General features: G+C 42.5%; 1 non-coding gene and 1 pseudogene across 7 annotated transcripts in view; one reads left to right on the top strand and one right to left on the bottom strand.

Annotated features, from left to right (window-relative positions):
- Window positions 1-2,760: 2,760 nt before the first annotated feature.
- LOC127485944 (egl nine homolog 1-like) lies at window positions 2,761-20,702 on the bottom strand (annotated as a pseudogene).
- LOC127486635 (uncharacterized) overlaps window positions 20,654-21,912 on the top strand; it is a 34,101-nt gene continuing 32,842 nt past the window's right edge. The window contains exon 1 of one of the 7 annotated variants that reach the window (XR_011381636.1): window positions 20,654-20,905. This is a non-coding gene — a transcript (uncharacterized protein). Of the gene's footprint in view, window positions 20,934-21,912 lie in introns of all 7 variants that reach the window. The other 6 variants (XR_011381635.1, XR_011381634.1, XR_011381632.1 and 3 more) reach the window with 6 other exon arrangements.

Below are 21,912 nucleotides of genomic sequence, written 5' to 3'. Positions count from 1 at the left end.
CATATATCCCACTCTCAGAATCCTTACTGCTAACATCTTATACTAGTACGATATATTTGTCACAATCAATGAGCCACTCATAGATTTCTCTATTTTTATCTCACTAGTGATAGTCTGTCACAATTAGTGAACCATGCCAGTTTTGCCAATTGTTTACCCAACTCCCTCTATCCAACCCACCACTTTCAGATTCTAACACTAACAGTTATTTGTTGAGATTGAGGGATTTTGGGGGTCCTACATCTGAGAAAGATTTTGTTAACACATAATCTGCCTCTAATTATCGATGCCAACAAAATATCTGATGTTCTTTATTTGAGATTGAGTCTGCATTCTCTTCCTCTGACTCTAAGCTACTATGTGAGTGCCTTGACATGAGATTCCACTATAAATGATGTCATGCCAGTTTCTAGACCTGGCCTTCAATGCAATGCAGCTCTAGGCCTTACTGAAATCAGTAGAACTACTCTATTATGGGCAATGCCTGGAGAAACCAAGAGAGGAAAGTGTGCCCAGCTGATTCCTAGCACCCTAGCCTCCTCAATGACAACACACCAGTTATGTGTATAAATTGTCTTAAACATTCTAGATCAGCTGATACCCAACATGAGTATCCCAGCATGATCTCAATCAATGTCATGAGAAATGGACATATTTGCCAATGAATTAGTGCCTGTATTTTTGACTGACAAGATCGTGAGATAATAAAATATACACTGTACTCTATTGAATACTGTACAGCAGTCAAAAAAAAACAAAACCCCGTCATTTGCAAAAAGATGGAGGAATTTGGAAAACATCATGTTGAGTGAATTAAGCCAGTCGCAAAGGGACAAATATCATAGGTTCTCCCTGATTGGCGACAACTAACTGAGCACCAAAGGGGAAACTTATTGAAGTAAAATGGACACTGTGAGAAACAGTGACTTGATCAGCTCTTGTCCTGACGTTTGATGTACAATGTAATACTTTATCCATTTTAGTATTTTTTTTGTTCTAGTACCATTGGTTGAACTCTGTAATTAACACACAATTGTTCTTAGGTGTTTAAATTTTAACTGAAACGTGATCCCTGTTAGGAATTTGGAAAACATTATGTTGAGTGAAATAAGCCAATCCCAAAGGGACAAATACCACTTGTTCTCCTTGATAGGTGACAACTAACTGAGCACCAAAAAGGAAACCTGTTAAAGTGAAATGAACACTATGAGAAACGGTGACTTGATCAGCCCTCACCCTGACTGTTGATGAGCAGCTTAATATGTTATCCCTCTTAGTATTTTTTGTTTGTTCTACTTAATACTTTTAGTTGAATACTGTAATCAATACACAATTCTTCTTAACTGCTGAAACTTAACTGAAAAGTGATCGCTGTTAAATATAAGAGTGGGAATAAGAGAGGGAAGAAATGTGCAATTCAGGACATACTCAAGCTGACTTGCCTGAAACGGTGGAGTTAGAAACATACCAGGGGATTCCAATTCAATCCCATCAAGGTGGCATGTACCAATGCCATCTCACTAGTCCCAGTGATCAATTTCTGTTCACAATTGATCATTATAGGACTAAGAACCAAAGGGATCACATAAACAAGAATAGTGTCTGCAAATACTAGCTGATAGAATCAAAAAGGGAGAGAATGATCCAACATGGGAAGTGAGATACACAGTAGACCCATAGAATGGCAAATGTCCTAACAGCACTCTGGCCTCATAATCAGCCCTTAAGGCATGCAGATCCGGCTGAAATGCCCATGAGAGTATTTCAGGCATGGAAAGCCAAGACACTCTGGGAGAAAAAAAAAAAAAACCTAAATGAAAGATCTCTGCGAGTGAGATCCCAGTGGAAAGAACGGGTCGTCAAAGAAGGAGGTACCTTTCTCTGAAGGGAGGAGAGATCTTCCACTTTGACCATGGCCTTGTCTAAATATGATCAGAGTCAGTGAACTCAGGGGGCTTCCATAGCCTTGGCAGCTCATGACAAGAGCCTAGGGTGATTACTGATGCCATAAACAAGAGTGTCAATTTGTTAAGTCAACAACAGGAGTCACTGTGCACTTACTCCTCATGTAGGATCTTTGTCCTTAGTGTGCTGTACATTGAGATTTAATGCTATAACTAGTACTCAAACAGTATTTTTCACTTTATGTTTCTGTGTGGGAGCAAACTGTTGAAATCTTTACTTAATGTATGCTAAGCTGATCTTCTATATATAAAGATAATCAAAAATGAATCTTGATGTGAATGGAAGGGGAGAGGGAGTGGATAAGGGGAGGGTTGTGGGTTGGAGGGACGTTATGGTGGGGAAGCCATTGTAATCAATATTCTGTACTTTGGAAATTTATATTCATTAATAAAAGTTAAAACACACACACACACACACACACACACAAAAGAACCTAAATGTCTCCCACCGAAGCTGGGCGGCACCAGCTGGCATGAACAGAGAAATCAAAAAAAAAAAAAAAAACTCAAATAACCTATATAATCTATGGATGAAAAAATCACAAAGAAAATTATAATTTATGTTGGACAAAACTAAAATACAAAATTACAATCACATTTCTGGTAGATACATGGAGGCCAGAATGTCTTTACAACTCTAACATCTGAGGTGGAAATTACTGCCCTTTGAATGTAGCCTGGCCTTTGCCTACTGAGTCAACACAGCTTGGCATGTTTAAAACACTGAAAAAGATATCTACAGAGCTTTTCATCCCACAGTAGCAGAACACACATTCTTTTCACCAGTGCATGGAACTTTCTCTAGCATAGACCATATGCTACACTGTACTGAAACCCTACCATGAATCTTCTATGGCCACAGTGGAATTAACCTGGAAATCAACAATTCAAGAATCTCTAGGACATATGCAGACAAATGGAGACTGAACAACATGCTCCTGAATGAACAGTAGGTCATAGAAGAAATCTAAATATTTCTGGAAAGAAACAGTACAATACATCATACCAAAATTACATCATACAAAAAAGGAAGTGCTGAGAGGGACATTTATAGCAATGGGTACCTCCATAAGAAATTGAAAGACACCAAATAAGTGAGCTGTCAATGCATCTCAAGGACCTAGAAAAAAAAAAAACCAAAGTAGTAGAAGAAAAAAATACTTAATATTAGAGAAGAAATACACAAAAACAAAAATACAAAATATCATGAAATGAGGAGCTGCTTTATTTGAAAAAATACATAAAATTAATACACTACTGGCCCAACTAAGAATAATGAAGGAAAATATCCACATCAATAAAATTAGAAATGAAAAAGGAAATATAATAATAGATACCATAGAAATAAAAAAGAATCATCAGGAAATACTACAAAGAGCTATATGCCAATAAATTGGGAAACCCTGAAGAAATGCATAGATTTCTGTACACATATAATCTAACATAATTGAGTATGACGACAGAAAAACTAACAGACCAATAACCAAGACAGAAACCGAAGCAGTAATTAAACTCTCCCAATATAGAAAATCCCAGGACTGGATGGTTTCACTACTCAATTCTACAAGATATTTAAAGAAGAATTAATTCCATTCTTCTCAAGCTATTCAAAACAACTGAAAGAAAGGAAAACCTCCCAAACTCCTATGAAGCCAGCATAATCTTAATTCCTAAACCAGCAAAAGAAACAACAGAGAAAGAACACTATATACTAATATCCCTGCCGAACATAGATGCAAAAATCCCCAACAAAAAATTAGCTAATTGAGCAACACATCATAAAGATCATTCACCCAGACCAACTGGGGTTTATCTTTTATATGTAGGGATGTTTCAACATTCCCAAATGAATAAATGTGATACATCATATTAACAAACTGAAAAACAAAAACCATGTGGTTATCTCAATGGATGAAGAGAAAGCATTTGATAAAATACAACATCCTTTCATGACTAAAACTTTAAACAAATTGGGTATAGAAGGAACATTCTTCAACACAATCAAGACAATTTATGACAAACCCATAGCCAGATCCTACTGAATGGGGAAATGCTGTAAGCATTCCCCCTAAGATCCAGAACCATACAAAGATCCCCACTCTCACCATTGTTACTTAATATAGAAGTTTCAGCAGTCTATCAAATTTGGGTTCAATGTCAGCAAACTGGGCTTGCTTTCTGGAAAAATTCTAAGTACACCTTTACTTACCTTGGCACCCCAGTCTTTATTAATATATACAAGTCACACATCTCCCAGCTCATTTTGGATTATCAACATACCACACGTAACCTGTTCCATTGCCTGGATAACAACCATGGCTTTCCTCCGGCCAATCATTTTGTAGTTGCCCAGCTTCTCGTTACAGTGGTGGATCAGGTCGTCCATGCTGCTCATCAGCAACCCAGCGGTTTCACAGCTGGCTGGCTGTGAACTTGCCTGTGCAGTGCAGGGCGCACATCTCGTCGCATATCTTGTCCAGGAAGTCATCCACTACCCAGATGCCACGCTTGTTCATGCAAGGCAGTGCGGAACTGGCTTCATCTGCCCTTTGGGCTGCAGACCACAGCTATGGCTCAGTCCCTCGCAGGGCGTGTTTCTAGGCGGGTACTGGTTCGCTTGCTCCTGATACGGCGATGGGCGGCTCAGCAGTTCCTCCTTCCCTGGCTCCACCTCTGCCACTGCCGGCCCTGGAGGCCAGGGTTCTTGTTTATGGCAGGGTGGGCCATGGACTTGGCCTTTGCCTTGGCCGCATCTCCTGCAGCCGGCCCGAATCCCTGGAGGCAGTGGAGGTGCTGTAGGGACTAGGGATGAGCAGCTCCTTTCCTGGCCTATTGGGCTCTGGCCCCACGGCCCTGGGCCGTGGTGTGGTGGGAAAGGCCAGGGTGCTGGTGCGGGCCTTCCCCGTGGCCAGAGGCGCCCTCCCTGCCCTGGCACAGGAGCTCCTGCTCCTTCCAGTTCTGGCGCTGGTGCGGCCGCAGCACAGCAGGCTCTCCATCTCCCCACAGGGCTCACAGTACCGCTGGTCCCGCTTGCTCTGGCCCTGCCCCCCAGGCCCGCCACTGTCATTGCCCATGGTGGAGGCATTGGTGGTCCAGTAGGAGAGGTGGGGGCTGGACTGCCTAGTTCGGGGCCAGGGAGCAGAGAGCGGCAGAGAATGTTTCTGCGCCATGCACTCGCTGCCCCTCTATTCAAGCAGGCCGGCGCCAACGTCCTCAGCCAGGCCGCTTTCTCATCCTTGGGGACAGCCCCGCAGCGCCAGCGGCTGCTTCGGTGCCTCATCACGCAAGGGTTGAGGGTGTATGGCCTGCGTGGGACCAAGATCTCCGCTCTGGGCGCGCTAGACCATCAGCCTTCCAGGCCGCCGCCTCTCCATCCCGGGTGGCCTGGCCCAGCTTGTGCAGTAGCGCAGGGCGTGCAGGCGCTACTTCCTCTGCGCGCTCTCCAGACACCACTGCCCGGTGGCGACCAGGGCAGGGGCTCGAGAGGGCAGAGGAGGGGGAGCAAGGGCCCAGGGCAGCGCTGAGGGGGCGGTGACCGTGCACACGATTGGCCTACTTGGATCTCCTGCACTCTGCGGGAGGTGGCCTCGGCGGAGCCCTTGGGTGACATTCTGCGTCGGAGTGGGCCGGGGACATCAAGAGGCTGTCGCACTGCCACCACCCTCTGTGGTCTGTGAGTGGGCACCCCGCAGACAGATTGGGGAGCCTAGAGAGGAGGGGGCAGAGGCAGGCTGTGCACATACCTGCTGAGAGAGGGTGCTGGCCTGGGGAGGGTCACAGAATGGCAGACTCATAATCCTTGCTGCTTGTCCTTTAGGCCGACTCGGGTTGTGCTAGGCGCACTCCTAGACATTGAATTGCAAGGTGTCCATTGAGAAGGAAATGGAAATTCATAGAAGTAAAGCAACTTGCCCAAGGTCATGCTGAACTGGGATCCAGGAATCAGCTTTGTTAGATTCCAAGGCTATTTTTCCCATTACACCATGCAGCTTCTGCTTGAAGAAAGTTAATTAAACACAGAGTCTCAGAGCAGGCATTTGGTCTAATAGTTAAGACACCTCTGTCCCACACCTGAGTGCCTAGGTTTGAAGCCCAGCTCCAGCTCCAGACTCTAGCTTCCAGCTAATGCAGACCCTGGGAGGCAGTGGTCATAGCCCAGGTAATTGGATTCCTGCCATGCACGTAGGAGACTTGGATTGTGTTGTTGGCTCTTGGTCTTTCACTTTTAGAAGTTACATATTCTGCCTCCAGGAGTGTGCATCCATGACATGTGTAGATTCGCTTCTGCTTTCAGGCATAGTACAAGGAAGGTGTGGCACCTTGTGGACGTGAGGGCTCCCCATTCATTTTTTAAAAATATTTATTTATTTGAAAAAAGTTACACAGAAAGAGAAGGAGAGGCAGAGAGAGAGAGAGAGGTCTTCCATCCACTGGTCCACTCCCCAACTGGTCACAAAGGCTGGAGTTGAACCAATCTGAAGCCAGGAGCCAGGAGCTTCCTCTGGATCTCCCACGTGGGTGCATGGGCCCAAGGATTTAGACCATCCTCCACTGCCCCCCCCAGGCCGTAGCAGAGAGCTGGATCAGAAGTGGAGCAGCCGAGTCTCGAACCAGCACCCATATGGGATGCTGGCACAGCAGGCAGGGGCATCATCCACCATGCCACAGCACTGCCCCCCCATTCAATTTTAACACATGAGTGCTCAGGGACTTGTGAATTATGTTTGCAATTACCACCTAGTAATTATCCATTAGCTGCTAAAAATAAACTCAATAAGTTGCCAATATTCTGTGAATTTAGCACATTATTACTGATGCACTTTGTTGGCTTTGAACAAACTAATGTGACATATATGCCAATTTAACATTTTCTCACAAGTTTAGTAATAGTCATATCTACTTCACCAAATTTGTAAAATAATTACAAGAATTATAAGCATATGCCTGCAGTGCCAGTCTCCCATATGGGCACCAGTTCGAGTACTGGCGTCTCCACTTCCAATCCAGCTCCTTGCTAATGCACCTGGAAAAGCAATAGAAGACAGCCAAAGTGCATGGGTCCCTGTACCCACATGGGAGATCCAGAAGAAGCTCCAGGTTCCTGGTTTTGGATTGGCCCAGCCCTGGCAATGGTGGCCATTTGGGGAGTGAACCAGTGGAAGGATAATCTCTCTCTCTCTCTTTCTCTCTCTCTCTCTCTCTCTCTCTCTCTCTCTTTTCTCTGCCTCTGCTTCTCTGGAACTTTATCTTAAAAGTAAATAAATAAATCTTTAAAAAAATCTAGCCATGATTTTAAAAATGTCATTATGTAAAACTGGCAGTGGGGTCGGCACTGTGATGCAGTGGGTTAAAGCCCTAGCCTGAAGCATGGGCATCCCATATGGGCATCAGTTATAGTCCTGGCTGCTCCTCTTCCAATCCAGCTCTGCTGTGGCCTGCAAAAGAAGCTAGAAGATGGCCCAAGTCCTTGGGCCCCTGCACCCACGTGGGAAGCCGGGAAGAGGCTCCTGGCTCCTGGCTTTAGATTGATGCAGCTCTGGCCGTTGTGGACATCTGGGGAGTGAACCAGCAGATGGAAGACCTCTCTCTCTATCTCTACCTCTCTGTAATTCTTCCAAACAAATAAAATAAATCTTTAAAATAAAACTGTCAAGGAATTGAAAAATCCATACTGAACCACTCTGCAGTTACTTTAGTAGATAATGCTTGAAGATAAAAGGAAGCATTAAACCTGTTCCTATAATAACAGATTGATACTCTCTCAGTACTTATATTCCCTACTTGTCATATAATCATAATTTCAAACAGATTAACATTAATTCAAATTTATAAAATAATTAGGACAACATCCCTCTTGTAAACTGGTCTGTATTCCTGTAAAGAATAGTTTTAGTTTTGTTTCTCATACTATGATGCATGTGTTTTCTGAACGATGAACGATGGAATCACATGTACTCTTATATAATTACGTGTGTTCTCATTTTCCTATTTCTTTTCCATTTTAATATTTTCTAATATTCAACTTCATTGGTTACTATGTTGACTTTATCTGAATGCAACATTTAGACATTTATATTTTTGTATGCACACACAGGAGTTTGTAAGTGTGTGTGTGCATATGAGAGACAGCATAGAAAATAATATTATGAGGAATCCTAACCCTCATTTCAAGCATTAAGCCCTCTGAACCTGGCTTCTTTGAAGCAGAGCACCGGGACCTCTCACTGTAATGGGCTGAACTGATTCTCCCAAAAGTGAATATCTTGCAGCCCTAATCCCCAATGTGATTGTTTTTAGAGACAGGACCTTTAAAGGTGTAACAGAAGGAAAATGATATCAAGTGTGAGACGCTAATCCAGGCTCACACCTGACCTTATAAGGAGAGCCAGCAGGGATTCACATGGACAGAGGAAATACCATGTGAACATATAGCAAGTTGCTGGCTGACTGGAAGCCAGGGAGCGAGGTCCCAGAAGTCACCAAGCCTGTAGACACCTTGATCTCAAACTTCCAATGTGCAGGACTGTGAGAAACAACATCTGGTGAATTAAACCATCCCATTTGTTGTAATGTGTCATGGTGACTTTGGCAAAGTAATCTACCCAATCACTACCTGCTTAAATTGCACCCACCCAGAAGCTCCACAAAAAAAAAAAAAAAAAAAAAAAAAAAAAAAAAAAAAAAAAAACTTTCAAAGAAATATGGAAATTAAAAACTGTGGTTTTAGGTACCCAAATACCTAAATGAGAAAAGGAGAGAAATAAGATGAATGAAAAATAAAACACTAGAAATATGTCCATTAAAATCTAGATATCAGAGAAAGGGAAAGAAAATACAAAAATGAATAAATTATTCTTATGTATATGTGTGTGGTTTTAAAAAGCTAATACTTTGATCCAAGTAGAAATTATAATGCTTAATGATATAATAAGCAGATTTAAAAGGACCCTGATGGACTATGGTGTTTCCATAGAACAGGGTCTAAATTAACTCTTGAGACCAGCATTGTGGCTTAATGGGTTAAGCCAGAGCCTATGATGCCATCATCCCATATGAATGCTGATTCAACTCTTGGATGCTCCACTTCCAATCCAGCTCCCTGCTAATGTGCCTGGGAAAGCAATAGAGGATGGCTCAAGATCTTGGGCCCCTGCATTCATTTGGGAGATCCTGATGAAGCTCGTGGTTCTTGGCTTCAGCCTGGCCCAACCTTGAGCATTGCAGCCATTTGGGCAATGAAGTAGTAGATGGAAGATCTTTCTCTGTCTCTGTCTCTGTCTCTCTTCCTCCTTCCCTTGTGCCATCCCCTCCTCTAACTCTGCCTTTAAAATAAATAAGTCTTTATTAAAATTAATTTTCACAGCTTCCAGTATATACCTATTTTCAAAATTTCATGGGCGAAATCCATAGTGTGGCCCAAATTACAATTGTAGCTATGGATAGCTCTAAATTTAAACAGAATACAACATATGATCTTAGGAAAATTACAAAAAGAAAAGAGAAGAAAAAATAAGGTATTCACTTATTATACTTATTTTTAATTATAACAATGCTTCAATTTTCCATGGTCAAATGAACTCAATTATTCCATAGGAGACAGAATGACTCTAAAAGAATAAGTAACAAATTAAAAGTAAACTAAGTTTTTGGAGGTTAAAATTTGCCTAGATAAAGTGGAAATCCACAGGCCAAATTAAAATGAGTAAGATGGCCAAATATAAGGAAATTCAAAGGCTTCAAGTATTGCAATTTATGACAAAAGAAACAATTAACAAAGAGATGAGTATTCCCATTGCTTTCCCTTGCTTTGTTCTTAAAACTAGAAAGAAAAATGGCACTCACATGGTGGTGGCTCAACTAACTGAACCACAATACCAGACCCCGTGAATAGCTTTTGTTACTTGATGTTGGAGAGTTTCCGTATCCTATTCCTGACATGTAGCCTTAGACAGCAAACACTGGAGGCCATCCTCTCTGGCAGTGGTCACCTCCCAGCATGAAATGACAAAAGCAATTTAAGGCCTGGCATTTGACTCAGCTGGTTAAATCAATGAATGCAACATTGGCATTCCATGAGCCCAGGTCCAAGACCTGGCCACTCCATTTCAGTCCAGCTCTCTGCTGATGTACCTGAGTGGGTATCAGGGGATGGCCCAAGTGCTTGGGATAGTGCCACCATATGAGAGACCTGGAAGTATTCCCAGGCTCACAGCTTTGTCCTGGTCCAACACTGACCATTGCATCCATTTGAGGAGGGAACCCTCCCTCCCTCCTTCGCTGTAACTCTGCTTTTCAAATAAATTATGTAATAAATCCAAGGAAAAAGCTATCCAAATACATTTTCACACCATTCTTCTGACTGTTGATTGTATTATTATTGGTCTGGATGCATGCCTCAGTTTGCAAACCAAGGACCCAAACTTTTGTTTTTCCCAAAGAAACCTTTTATTTAATGGGTACAAATTTTATAAGTACAACTTTAGGAATATAGTGATTCTTCCCACTGTACCCACCTTCCCACCCTCACTCCACACCACTTCCTCCTCCCTCTCCCATTGCCAGTTCCATTCTCCATTAAGATTAATTTTCAATTAACTTTATACAGAGAAGACTAACTCTGTACTAAGTAAAGATTTTAATAATTTGCACACACACACAAAACTGAGACCAAGTTTTATAGTTAATTCTGTTAATACAACTCATTGAGGACAGGACTGCATGGGAAGCAAGTATACAGTGACTCCTGTTGTTAATTTAACAATTAACATTCATGTATTATATCAGTGATCACCCAGAGGTTCTTAACATTAGTTGCCAAGGTTATGGAAGCCTTTTGTATCCCAAACTTTTTTTTTTGGACAGGCAGAGTTAGACAGTGAGAGAGAGAGAGACAGAGAGAAAGGTCTTCCTTCTGTTGGTTCATCCCCCAAAGGGCTGCTACGGCTGGCGCACTGCGCTGATCTGAAACCAAGAGCCAGGAGCTTCCTCCTGGTCTCCTATGTGGGTGCAGGGCTCGAGCACTTGGGCCATCCTCCACTGCCTTCCTGGGCCACAACAGAGAGCTGGACTGGAAGAGGAGCAACTGGGACAGAACTGGCACCCCAACTGGGACTAGAACCCAGAGTACTGGTGCCACAGGTGGAGGATTAGCCTAGTGAGCTGCCACACCGGTGAGACTCAAACTGAAAATGAAGCATTTCTAGTGCCAGTGGGGGCTAAAATTTAAAAATAAAAAACATAAACAAAAAAGACACTCCTGTATCAATATCACTGCAAATGTAAATTTGTCAAACTTTATATCTTTGACAAACCAATGGTTAAGAATGATGTACTACAGTTGCAATGATCTGTGATTATTTTAATATTTACTGTGTATAATTGAAATGGATGTCATTTTATTTGATTTTTATTTATAGACTTGTCAATATTCCTAATGAACCATGCTGTTTTTATTTTTTATTTGTTGAACTCTTTATTTTGTGGAGTGGCACATTTTAGGAAAATGAGACAAAGGGATAAGCAGAGTCTTCAACAATAGCATTTGGATTTGCCAGTATCCTTCTTTTAGTAATGGATTTCACAACTATGAAACAGACTGAAAAGGATTTGGAAGATTTGAATATGATAAAACAACAAAGTTAATTGATATATACCACACTAATCAAGAGAATATGCCTTTCATTTAGTGTGCATGCAACGTTTTCCACAGAAAACAATTTGCTACATCATAAAATCACCTGAATAAACCTTGACGAACTGAAATCATTTAAGATATTTTCTCTGACCACAATTAGGAGTATTCGGTCTAGTGGTTAAGATAATGTGTGTAGGGGCTGGCACTGTGGCAAAGGGGTTAAAGCCCTGGCCTGAAGCACTGGCATCCCATATGGGCACTGGTTCTAGTCCCAGCTACTTCTCTGATGCAGCTCTCTGCTATGGCCTGGGAAAGCAGTAGAAGATGGCCCAAGCCCTTGGGCCCCTGCACCCATGTAGGAGACCTGGAATAAGCTCCTGGCTCCTGGCTTCAGATCAGCGCAGTTCCAGCCATTGCAGCCATCTGGGGAGTGAACCAGCAGATGGAAGACCTCTCTCTCTGTCACTGTCTCTCTCTGTAACTCTGTCTTTCAAATAAAATAAAATAATTTTTTTAAAAAAAGATGTGTGTTATATCCAAATCAAAATCAGAGCACCTAAGTTCAAGTCTTGGCTCTGCTTTCATTTCAGCTTCCTTTTAATATGCATCCTGGTAGGAAGCAGGTGATGGCTGAAGTAATTGCAGCATTGTCACCCATGTGGAAGACTTACTGGCTCCATTTTGCCTGGATGAACTCCAATAGTTGTGAGTATCTAGGAAGCTGTGCAATCTCTCTCTCTCTCTCTCTCTCTCTCTGTGTTTTTTTTTAATAAATTATAAAAAGCAAAACCAAAATGATACTTGAGAAGTTGTAATATAAGTGGAAAATAAGCAGTACATTGTGGGAAAAAATAAGTAATGGAGTGGAAAAAAACCTCAAGGGAAATTATAAAATATGAGGAAATGATAGAAAATTAAAACACATTATACAAGAACTCGTGATTAAAGAGTCATATATGGAAGTTATTAGATCTAAAAATATCTATTTTATGAAGAAGAAATATATAAAATCCATAAGGCAGACTTCCCATTTAAAAAAAGCTAGAAAAAGCTGGGAAAACTAATCATCTCCATGAGCAGCTACACAAATGACAGCAAACAACAAACAAGTGAGCTCCTAGCCACTTTCATTGATGTTCTCTGCAGCACCTGGGCTGTCTCAGCCCCCAGGATCTGTACCACATCACAGACCAGACTCACAATCTGTGGAAGATGTATGAGGTCTGGGCTATGTCTTTATGCACAATCCAAGCTTCCTGCAATGTGCTGTATCATCCCCAGTTGCTCCATCCTCTTCATCTTATCTCCATGAGCATACCCACCTCCCTTGCCCAGTGGCACCCAAGGGTATGCTGGCCTCTGTTCAACTGATGGTTCTTTTTGGAGGTTGGATTCTCACTTTCCAAAGACTCTATGGGGGGCTGGCACCATGGCATAGTAGGTTAGCCTCTCTGCAGCATCAGCATTCCATATGTGCACCAGTTCAAGTCTCAGCTTCTCCCCTATAATCTAGAAGTCTGCTAATGGTCTGAGAAAGCCGTAAAGATGGTCCAAGTACTTGGGACCTTGCACCCACATGGGAGACCCAGTAAAGGCTCCAGGCTCCTGACTTGAGATTGGCTCAGATTTGGCTGTTGTGGCCATCTGGGGACTGAAAAAGCAAATGGAAGGTCTCTCTCTCTCTCTCTCTCTCTCTCTCTCTAACTCTGCCTTACAAATCAATCAACCTTAAAAAGAACACTATGGGTAGTAAGGGATTCTCACAGCTAGTGGAAAGCTCTTTTACTGGAATGATGCTCCAGAAGGGACCAGCAATAGATTGGCAGGTGTTGCCTTACAGTGGGCTCCCAGTAGTATTTGGTTAAGCTGCCATAAAGGCCTCTACATAAGGGATATCTATTTACCACACACATGACACAATAGTTCTAGCTATAAAATGGTATTACAATTTAAGTTCCAATTATCTAGCTGTGTTTTTTCCCTCAAATTTACTGCAGCCAAGGAATACTACAAAAAATGATGGGTCATTCCTTTAAGGTCTGGGGATCAAACCATGAACAGTTTTTATACAATACAGTATTATCATAAAGCCATGGGTTTCACCTGTCAGAATAAAGGAAAAATAATGGCAATAAGATAGGCATTTCTGCTCATTTCCAACAAATAAGGGGAGATAACAAGCCATTTCTGTTTGATCTCCCAACTGAGGAAGAACAGGCCTGGCAATACTTCTGGGTTTATGGAATCAAATAATACTAGTGAAAGAATCAACTAGTCCTTACTGAATAACCCCATCCTGAATATTTCTAAATCTCTCACAGAGGGTCCTTCCATATGTGGAAAAACCTTCCATTTTTTAAAAGATTTACTTATTTGAAAGGCAGAGTTACACAGAAAGGAGAGACACACAGAGAGGGAGATAACTTCTATCCACCGGTTCACCCCTAAAATGAGAGAAATGGCCAGAGTTGGGCTGATCTGAAGCCAGGAATGAGGAGCTTTTTCCAAATCTCCCACATGGGTGCAGAGGCCCAAGGATTTGTGTCATCTGCTGCTGCTTTCCCAGGCACATTAGCAGGGAGTGCATTGGAAGTGAAGCAGCCAAGGCATCAGCTGATGCTCCTATGAGATGGCACTGCAAGTGCATTGGCTGCAGAACCTTCCACTTTTAACCCCTATCCTGACCTAATGATGCCCAGTCAGGCCATGAGAAAGAATCAGCCTTGAAACTCAGTTCCAAGTGTGATGGTTGACCCAGGTACACAGGTAGCATTGTCAACATGTGGGAGGGAAAGCTTGAAGACTCTGAAATATCCCTAAATAACTTGACAGTGCATTATATACAATATTATTACTCAAGAAATCCAACAGGAAATTCCAAAGTTCAAAGATTTAATTTAGAATTTGGATATGAAGAAAAAATCCCACAATCATCTGAAGTTTAAAACATTTCCTCAAAATAAGACTCCTCATCATTGAAAACATAGTCACTCATTTAACCAGGATGCTTTGATCAAGAAGTATAGACCAGATACAGAGTTTTAAGATCACTCATCTTAGAAAAATAAGTTGATAGTCTTAACTTTTTAAAAAGAGATTTATGTATTTATTTGAAAGGCAGAGTTACAGAGAGGGAAGGAGAAGCAGAAACAGAGACCTTCCATCCACTGGCTGGGCCAGGCTGAAGCCAGGAGCTCCAAAACATCTTGATGGTCTTCAATGGGGGTGCAGGGGCCCAAGCACTTGGGCCATCTTCTACTGCTTTCCCAGCATCATTTGCAGATAATGGGATTATGGAATTAGTAGGGAATATGGGATACTGGTGCTGCAGGTAGATTTACCTACGCTGGCAGCACAGGACCTGGGATCCCTCTGGTGATATTATTCCCAAGCTCCCTTATCCTCATGGTCCTCAACTCCAGCTGGCAGCATCATGCCTTGGGGCGCAGTGTGAGGCCAGAACCACTGGGCACTGTAGAGGGCCAGCCCTAGCTGGCCATGGAGCTTGGAGTCGAGGTGGCCATCAAAGTCACAAGGTCACTCAGAAATTGGGGGTTCCTGTTGACCCCAGGTGGCTGCAGCACAGCTCCAGGTTTGTGCTGGTTCCCCAGCAAGGAGAGCTGGTACCCATGGGACCCACCTCACCCACATCCATCACCTGCCCTCTAAGATGTAGTAGACTCCAGGCATCTGGTGCCACTGAATCCTGCCTCTCTTTAAGGAAAGGAGAAAATTGTGGGCATCCAGACAGTAGCAATAGATGATATGAGAGCCAAAGATGCATCATCCTGTTGTTCTCCCATTGCCCATCCCCTCTTTCCTGACTCATGCACCCACCTCTGCTCCACCAGCCCACTGCCCATTTCTTGTCTCCTTTATGCCCCAGGCACACTCAGGACACTGTCACTACCCACCCTCCACACTCACCAGCCTGCACCTGCACTGCTGGGAAAGCTCTCATCAGCCTGCTGCTTTCCTCCTCCTGGCTGTCAGATTTTCTCTTTCCTCCTTGCCCTCTACAACATTTCAGGGCCAACCCATGCCTTTCTGAACATCTGCCTTGAAAGTCTCAGTCTTCCATCCCCATTCCTTTCCATGGTCAGCTCTGGTCAGCTCTGGACTAGGAAGGCCTCTGACTGCCACTGGGCCCCTCAGGTTCCCTCTTCTGCAGTTAGCACATAATCCTTGGCTTCAGCTTCACCCTGCACTGCCTCAACCCAGAGCTCAGATTAGGAGAGTTAAATAGGGGAGGGTGCCCCTCTATGCCTAGCTGTGCCTCCTGTTCTGGGAGCCCACCCCTGTGTAAGACTAAGGCCTGAGACAAATTTCATTTGCCCTGGAGGAGAGCACTGAGGTCAGGAATGCTGCTGATAGAGTTCACAGCTTTAAGATTCCCCCAGATGACCTGGGCCAGAGGGGGGAGCCACAGCACTCCCTTTTGCTTCAGTCTTCTCCTGACTTCCATCCACCTCTATGCCAACTCTCTGGATGAAGCCAGGAGCCAGGAGTTTCTTCCAGGTTTCCCATGTGGGTGGCAGGGGCTAAACAACTAGGACTTTTCTTTTTGTATTTTGATTTTTTAACTTTTATTTAATAAATATAAATTTCCAAAGTACAGCTTTTGGATTATAGTGGCTATTCCCCCCATAACTTTCCTCCAACCACAACCATCCCATCTCCCACTCCCTCTCTCATTCCATTCTTCATCAAGGTTCATTTTCAATTATCTTTATATATGGAAGATCAACTTAGTATATACTAAGTAAAAATTTCAGCAGTTTGCACCCACAGAGATTTAAAATGCATCCCCCAGGCCATTAGTGAAATGCTGGATTGGAAGTGGAGCAGCCTAGAGAACTGGAGCCCATATGAGATAGTGTTGCAGGCTGCGGCTTTACTTCATAGGCCACAAAGCCAGTCCCTGGAAGGACTTTTTGAATTTGAGTAAGGACATGGCTGTCATTTCTTTTCCAGTGAAAAGTTGCCATTAGGCTATACTATAAAATATGCATATTATGGTGTATCAACACCATACAATCAATTGAATAGGCTACATGGGGAAATCCAGAAACAAAGCAGAATCTACTTCAGTATTGGCAGTGACTTTCGTGGATGATGGAATCACAGGGTTATTGTTCATGTTAATGCTTTTCAGAATTCCCTTTCTCCAAAATGAACAACATTTTCTTTAGAATAAAGGAAAAAAAATCACCCATGAGTCTGCTAGCTTGATAAAATCTCAGTTATTACAGTTTGGACACCTTTTCCTATCCAAGTGTTTTTATACAGGTATAATCATGATGTACATACATTGTTTTATTCTCCTTTTTAACAAGACGTGAATTTATTTATATGAGAGGTTTTATATACAGCATTGAATGCATGATCCATAAAATATAGAATGTGAGCTGTGTTAACTAAAGGTGTTCTCTAACATATTATTTAAATAGAAGATAAGCCCCACAATGGGAGATAACACTTGTAAAACATATATCCACAAGAATTGCCTGCAAATTTCATGAAGCTTGTGACATTTAATAAGGTGATAAATCCTCCAATTTAAACCTAAAAAATTGAGTTGTATTTACATAGGATATATGCAGATTAGAAATAAATACATACAATATATTGAACTTTAGGGAATTATGAGATAAAAGAATGAATGTTCCATAAAATTAATGCAAATTAAATGCCAATGAGGTAGAAACACTACATATTTATAAAATGGTCTTAATAAACAATCATTTTGGTGCCAATTTTTACTAGGATGTAGAGTATTCAAAAATATTATTCATTACTGGTCAAAATGGCTAAATCTTTCACAAGATATCTGGATAAGGTATTTTAAAGCCTATGATAGTATCCTTATACAGTGCAGAAAGGATGTCCTGATAGATTTACCCAGCTAACTGGAAAGCTTAAACCCACAATCTAGGATAAAAACATACACAGCAGCTTTATTCCTAATGCCTAAAACCTGAATGAAATCAAAATGTTCTTTAGTAGATAAACAGAGAGCCAAGCTGTCACAGTAGGTGGAGGCTCTTGAAGGCACATGGAATTAGGAAATATGGGGCCTGGACACTGGACATGGGGACACAAGAGAAAAGGCATGGGCTGGAGTCACAGGGGTTCCAGAGACACAAGGAAGACATTGGCTTCAGGCAAGTAGCAGGCAGACAGCTGAAGGAAGCCGTAGTTGTAAGCAAAGGGCAGAGTGGTACCCACAGGCTTCCATGAACTGGGAGTAAAGGGACAAAGTCACTGCAGGGCAGGAGAAAGGTCGCTCTATACAGAGAAAGACTGGAGACACACAAGTCCTGACAGGTTGTATGGACAAGGGAGGTCAGCACTTAGGGAAAATTAGGGCTACATACAGAGTGGCTGGGGACCCATGGGGACTGGCATGGTGTGCAGGCCCAGCAGGAGACTTGCAGAGAGATGTGCTGTACATAAAAGGGATGAGGACTCTCACAGCTGGGACATGCTGCAGACACAAGGAGCAGAAGCTTTAAAGAGCTGGCTTGGATGACACTTTTTAAATGACAAAACTATCAAAATGAACAAGGGTCCCAGATAAAGGAGATGTTGAAATAGCAAATAACATATGGGCTTTAGGAACAGGATTAGAGATAAGCAAAGTGAGCAGACACATGGAACTGGAAACATTAGGAGGCAGACAGGGCATATTATTATAGGATTTGGAAACACAGCAAAAAATACAGGAGATGCAATATAAATTGTCACAGTAGGTGGAGACCTGCTTAGAGAAAATTTAGAGTCTCAAGTGATTGAGAACCAGTCATTATGGCTTCCTTTTTTAAAACTGATTTGTTTATTTATTTGAGAGAGAGAGAGAGAGAGAGAGAGAATCTTCCATCATTCCACTGGTTCACTCCCCAAATGGTTTTAATGGCCAGAGCTGGGCCAGTCTGAAGCCAGGAGCCAGGAGCTTCTTCTGGATTCCCCACATAAGTGTAGGGCCAAGCATTTTGGCAATCTTTTGCTGTCTTTTCCAGGCCATTAGCAGGAAGCTGAACTGCAAATAGAGCAGCCTGGACTCAAACTGGTACCAATATGGAATGCTGGGGTTGCAGGTGGCAGCTTTACCCACTATGCCATAATGCCAGCTTCCTGCAGTTTCTTTCTTAAGAACTAAAATTAACTATAGAATAAACCACACAAGAGAGGCAAGTAAAAACAGGCAGGCATCAATGAAACCTGTAGAAAAATGCACAATAGAAATAAGGAAAAAAAGTTTTTAAAGCATATTAACAAAATTAATAAAAATTAGTATAAGTCATTAAGGAAAGCAAAGAGAAATACCATACAAACAACCAGCTTCAGGAATCCAAATAGCATCATCTTCAAAAATTTTCTTTTTTTTTTTTTCATTTTAAAGATTTATTTGAAAGTCAGAGTTACAGGGGAGGCAGCAGAGTAAAGAAAAAAAAGAAAAACAAAGAACTACACACATACACATGAACACACACACACACACACACACAGAGAGAGAGAGAGAGATATCTCCCATCCCTTGGGTCACTACCTAAATGGCTACAGTGGATAGGGAGGCAGAAGCCAGGAGTGAGGAGCCAGGAGATTCATTTGGGTCTCCTGTGTTGGTTGCAGGGGTTCAAACACTTGGGCCAGCTTCAGCTACTTTCCCAGGACACTTAGCAGGGTGCTACATTAGAAGTGAAGCACACAGGACTTAAATTGGTGCCTTTATGGGATGCTGGCATCCCTGATGCAGCTTTACTCATTACACCATAAAGCCCCCCAGATACCCTCCTCCATTTATAAACCTTAACAAGATAGTAAGTATTATGAGAAATAGTTTGGAGTAAAAATTTTTTAAAGAGATATCAAGTCACTGAATTTTGGAAACCAATATACCATAACACAGATATTGCATACTGTAGAGAACTTCCATATAAGTTAAATAAGACTAATCAGTAGTTGAAAAATCAAATCAATGAATTTAAAAATTCCACAAGGAAAATTTCAGACTCAGACTTAGAAAATTCTAGACATTCAAGGAAGGTTGTTGCTCATTTTCCCAGATTCATCTAAAGTGGCAATAGACAGAGAATATATTTGAATTTCTTTTGAATTCATTGCTTTACATTAGTGGACACAGATCAGGTGGAAAGAACTTAACATAAATCTTTAATAAAAGATACAGGTATTTGAAGCAAAATATGAAAACAGAAGAGATCAACAACAAGCAGGATACATTAGAAGATGCAAAGATGATTTAACATTCCAAAATAATCCAAGTAAATAATTCATGTGTAAGAAAAATATAAGTAAATCACATGAATGTTGAGATTAAATGTTGAAAAGCTTTTAATAGAACAACTTATAACTATAAAAAGAACAGAAAAAATGATAGCAGTTCCCTAATTGTAATTAAGACTAGCTACAGAGAAGTAATAATAAACAGCATAATTAACACAGAACAATAAACGATTTTTCCCTGGAAATAATCTTGGACAAGGTTTTCTCCCTCTCTCTTTCTTCAACATTGTCCTGGATGCATAATTAGGGAAATTAAACAAACAAAAAGAAATGTGAGGTATTGGGTTAGCTTTTAAGTAATAGAACTCTTAATGTATGTTAATGATATTAGTATATGTAGAGAAAATCCAACATAAGCCAAAACCAAATATGAGCTGATAGGCGAATTAACTAAAATTATTGGGTACAGGATCAATACAATCAAGTAGGTTACCAGGTCCCCGTAAAAAGCAAATAGAAAACAATGGTAACGGACAAAGTACAATCCAGAAAATGAATATCTGTATGAGAAATACTCTTCAAATCCGTATTTAACAAAATCAAATGACCTAACAGAAAAATAAGCCAAGAACACAAAGAGAAAAAGGCCCAGAATCCATAAACAGTAAACTGTAACTCACCTGAGGATTATGGCAAGCTCCAGATTCAAGGTCTGAACAGGTCTCAGGAGATGGGATCCTGCGGGCGGGGCAGCACCCCCTGCAGTCGGGAAGGCCAAGTTTCAGGCCTGAGACCAAGCCCCGCCTCTCACTCCCCCACTCGATGTAACCCCAAGGGCCCGCCCTCACACTAGGGACGATGCTGATTGGGTGCGTCCTCTGTGACGTCATGCAGCCTCTGTGACTGTTGAATCAGGTGCGCCATGGCAACAGGGCAGACCCTGGGGGATCCTCTTCCTGGTCTGCTCCTGAGAGAGCCCTGGTCAGCTCAGACACTTCTACCCTGAACTCCCCTCAGCGCAGGGCCCTGAGAGGACGCCCGGAGTCCCTGGACGCAGGAAGCGGTGAGTGTGAGTCCCAGGCCCACAGGAGGTGAGGGGGGCGGGCAGCTGGGACCCTGGTGTAAGGCCCTGTCTCAGTGTGCAGCGACTCCGCCTGAACCCGGCCTCACCTCTCCAGGTTGTGTGGGGAGAAGGAGAATCTGAACCTCACCCGTGACCTGATTTCCTTGAGTTGGGCACCTGGGTCTCAGGTCCATAGCTTTTCCTAGGGATCTGAATCAGTGTTTTGTTGCTAATGATGTAACAGCAACCACATGTTTTTGGGCCAAGGATGCGGAGCAGGGTGTGGGGACGGACTTTCTGCTGGTGAGGCTTGGGATGGCACAGATCCCACGTGGACAAATGGAGAGTGGGGGAGGCCAACCCCAGGTAGTGTGAGCACCAAGACCTGGAGCCTGGGGAACCTGAGTGTGGGTTCAACAGGCAGCCTCCCAGCGCTCATTCCATTCATGTCTTTTGTAGAAATTTGCTTCCATTTATTCACAGTCTGCCCACTTGTGTAGGAACTGTGTGACATGATTTGAATGTTACACTGATGTTTTCTTTGATGAAACCTGAGTTTATTCAGTGATAAGATTTGAAAAAGGAAAGAGGATCTTTTATTTTCTGCTAAGTTTGATTAATAATGTAAACACTAATGGAATGGCTACCCAGGTAAATAAGTGGGCCTTGGTCAGTTCAGGGGTCTTGTTTCTTTTTGAAGTTTTATTTATTTATTTGAAAGGTAGAGTTACAGAGAGGTAGAAGTAGAGAGAGAGAGAGAAAGAGTGAGAGAGAGAGGTCTTCCATCCATTGGTTCACTCCCCCAGTTGGCCACAATGGCCAGAGCTGTGCTGATCCAAAGCCAGGATCCAGGAGGTTCTTCCTGGTCTCCCATGGGGGTGCAGGGCCCCAAGAACTTGAGCATCTCCCACTTTCCCAGGCCATAGCAGAGAGTGGGATGGGAAGTGGAGTAGCTGGGTTGGGAACCGGCACCTGTATGGGATGCTGGCAATGCAGGCGGCAGCTTT

Source organism: Oryctolagus cuniculus, chromosome 13 (genome assembly GCF_964237555.1).
Source record: "Oryctolagus cuniculus chromosome 13, mOryCun1.1, whole genome shotgun sequence".
NCBI classification, from domain to species: Eukaryota; Metazoa; Chordata; class Mammalia; order Lagomorpha; family Leporidae; genus Oryctolagus; species Oryctolagus cuniculus.
Note: the sequence above shows the minus strand (reverse complement) of the source record. Positions and strands in the feature narration are given on the sequence as shown.